The 3,547-nt window shown below is 49.8% G+C and overlaps 1 pseudogene; it reads left to right on the forward strand.

Moving 5' to 3' along the window:
* The first annotated feature begins 307 nt into the window (after positions 1-307).
* Positions 308-2,047, forward strand: LOC136481379 (alpha carbonic anhydrase 7-like; annotated as a pseudogene).
* The last annotated feature ends 1,500 nt before the right edge of the window (positions 2,048-3,547 follow it).

Genomic DNA, 3,547 nt, shown 5'->3' on the forward strand with positions numbered 1-3,547 from the left:
GTTGGAGGGACCAACCGGAAGTAAAAGTTAACCTTTAGTCCTGGTTGGTAGCTCCAACCGGAACTAAAGGTTCTCTGCAGCAAAAGCCTGCCGCAGTAGCCGTTGGGCAGGGACCTTTAGTCCCAGTTGAAACTATCAACCGGGACTAAAGGTTTCTCTAGTCTCGAGCACGAAAAATACTGGGACTAAAGCCAAATTTCGAAGTGGATTAAAAGTGGTTTCTTTACTAGTGCAAGTACCTCCATGTTCCTCTGTCACCTAGCACAACGACCAAAGATAACATACTACGCCCACCGCGCAGCACAGCAGCATGTCTCCAGCTCGCCACCTCCGCCTCGCTGTCGCGGTGCTCCTCGCTGACGCCCTCCTGCTCTCCGCCGCCGTGCCGGCCGCCAGAGCGCAGGAAGAAACTAAGCATGAGGAGTTCAGCTACATCCCAGCGACGAGCACGGGCCGGAGCACTGGGGCCACATCAAGGAGTGGGCGGCGTGCCGCACTGGGCGAATGGAGTCCCCGATCGACCTCTCCCACGAGCGCGTCTCGCTGGCGCGCTCCCTCGGCTACCTCAGCCACTCCTACCGTCCCGCGGAGGCCTCCAACGTCAACCGCGGCCACGACATCATGGTACGTTAACACCGGCATGCAGTTCGCAGCTTGGCCGGGAGCCCGGGAGCATTAATAACAGTCCTTCTCACGTTTAGTTAGCATATAATACACCGTACCGTCCATTTATTAGTAGGAGCAAATTAAATTCAGGTGCGAAGCGTTCGCAGGTAGTACTAGGTCGGAGGATTATTGATGGTCATTAGCTCCATTCTCCATATATGCATGTCTCTGACCGGCCGGCCGGTTGATTGCAGGTGAGGTTCGAGGGCGACGCCGGGAGCCTTGTGATCAACGGCACGGCGCACCACCTGAAGCAGCTGCACTGGCACTCGCCCGCCGAGCACACCGTCGACGGCCGCAGGTACGACATGGAGCTGCACCTGGTGCACGAGAGCGCCGAGAACAAGGCAGCGGTGATCGCCATCCTCTACGAGGTCGGCCGCCACGACGACGCGTTCCTCCACCACCTGGAGCCCTTCATCAGGCGGATCGCCGGCGTGCGAGACCGGGAGGAGCGCGTCGGCGTGGTGGACCCCTGGCTTGCGCGCGGCAGGGCCAGCGTCTACTACCGCACCACGCCGCCCTGCACCGAGGGGGTCATCTGGACCATCGTCAAGAGGGTACGCTGCTTTGCATTGGCCTTTGATTGTATACTTTCACATGCATCACTCATCATTCGATCAACTTACGACTCGTGTATTATTGACACACACTTGCGTCGGTTGGTTGGTCGCGTCACGATCATATGATGAATGTATATATCATCACTCATATCATATACATTCTTTTCCGTCGGCTTGGCTTGGGTTGGTGAGGAAATTTTTAGTACTGGTTCCATCTGTTTTTCAAGCGTTGTTGGCTCTTTTCTGCAGGTTCGCACCGTATCCAAATACCAGCTGGAGCTTCTCAGGGAAGCCGTGCACGACGTAAGTCGATCTCGCCAACTTGTTAATGTCCACACGCATGATAAGATTGCTCGTACTTTTGCCTCTGTTTTTCTACTGGAATGGAAAGTAAATATGTCGCTGCCACTGCACGTCGTCCCGTTGTTCAAACTCAAACATGGCTAGAATCTAAACCAATATTGACGTTGTGCGCATCTACGCTGGTTTTGGTTTTTCTCAGCCTGACCAAATCTCGTCTTTGCGTGTTTTACCTGCTGCAGGACAACGCGAGGCCGCTTCAGGAGGCGAACAACAGAGACATCAGCATCTTCCGTCCTAAGCCCGATAATAGGGCCCGTTTCAAGCCTCCTATTAGTGATGTGTACATATGGGCTTGACACGGGGACACCAGTAGTAGGACACGTTTGTGAAATGATTCAGTCCGGATGAAATTTACACACATATATTCGATAGCTTATGGCGGATATTCTATTTGTAATTCTTTCTGTTTAAGTTCCTTTGTTATATGAGTAAATAAAAATGCTTATTCATGTCCACTTTCATGGGCGTCAGGCATGTTCATAAAATTTTGTTTTGTCTATGTTGATGTGGGAACCAAATTGGGTTCTATACTAAACTGCCATTACATGAAAACACAATAGTGATCGGTCACTAATCTGCCCTTCGCATCGGGCCAAATTTTGATACATATTGCAAGGAATGATGGACCCAAGAGGGCATGGGTTGAGTTAAGTCAACTAAAAACAAAACTAGGTTCCTTGCTAACTCGCTCAACACAAACAAAATCATTCTACCACCGATGCTCTCTCTTTTGTCTGTCATGGCGGCGGTGATGCTGACCCCAATAGCAGGTGGCGCATGCTGGCCAAGGCGATCAATGGCATGGATAGTGTCTGCTATGCTAACAAATCTACATGAATTCATTTTGTGTCTCTTTGTGTATTGTTCCTTGGTGGTTCTTTTTTACTTGTGCATGTAGGTCATCAAAAGTAAGGGGATAGTTTGCCAAATGGGGTTTGGCCCTTGTGATTCTTCTCATGCCAACTGACCTTATTATTTACCTTTTAGTGGTTTTTGATAACTTGAATGAGATTTTGTCTAATTGGTATCTCTTCTTGGCTCTTATGGTTCTTCTCATCCCAAGTGAGTTTGATAATAGCTTTTACATGGATTTCTATCACTTGGATGAAATTTTTGGTTTTTGTCTTTCAAACCTGTAAGGAAAATGGACCCCATGGGCCATTTAGTTTGGATTTTGGTGTTTGATGATCAACATGACTATTTGGACTAATATTGTTTGCTAGTGTTTTTGAATATAGTTCAAAGGATGCAAAGTGGACTTGGACTTAGACAACGTGGTGATCCGGATGATCAACACCTCAAGCAAGACTTTAGAAGACATGTTGAATACCTAAAAGCACAAGCAAGAGTCCGGACACAAGATGAAAGAAGCCCGGACGAAGACTTGCGAAGAAACAAACGGGCAGCTGCAACTACAGCACCAGATGTGTCCAGTGCAGGCAGCTAGGGCACACTAGATGCCAAGGTGTGCACAAAGCATAGCCACAAGCGTTCCCCGGACGGGTGCACCGGACAGGGGTTCTAGAGAGGATGCAGCTCGGGTTGGAGAAGGCCAGAAGGCACTAGACATCACACCGGACGGCCAATCTCCAACGGTCGGCAATGGCTAGAAAGCCAATGGCTAGCTGACATGGACGCACCGGACGTGTCCGGTGGGTGCACCGGACATGTTCGGTGCCTGCGCAGAAAGCCTATGCAGCCTCCAACGGCTAGTTTGCAATGGGAGGCTATATATACATGCCCCAACTAGCCATTTGAGGGGTGTGAGAGTTGGAAAACATGCCAAGGGTGTTGCTACACCATTCTAGTAATCTCCATATGCATAGTGCTTAGTGAATCACTTGGTGATTAGTGCAGCCTTGCAGGTGCTTTGCGAAGTGCTTAGGCTAGTTAGACCACCGCTTATACGCTTGCTCTAGGATTAGGCCTAGTGTTTAGCTAGGTTTGCATATCTC

This window comes from Miscanthus floridulus, chromosome 9 (assembly GCF_019320115.1).
Source record: "Miscanthus floridulus cultivar M001 chromosome 9, ASM1932011v1, whole genome shotgun sequence".
In the NCBI taxonomy this organism is placed as follows: Eukaryota; Viridiplantae; Streptophyta; class Magnoliopsida; order Poales; family Poaceae; genus Miscanthus; species Miscanthus floridulus.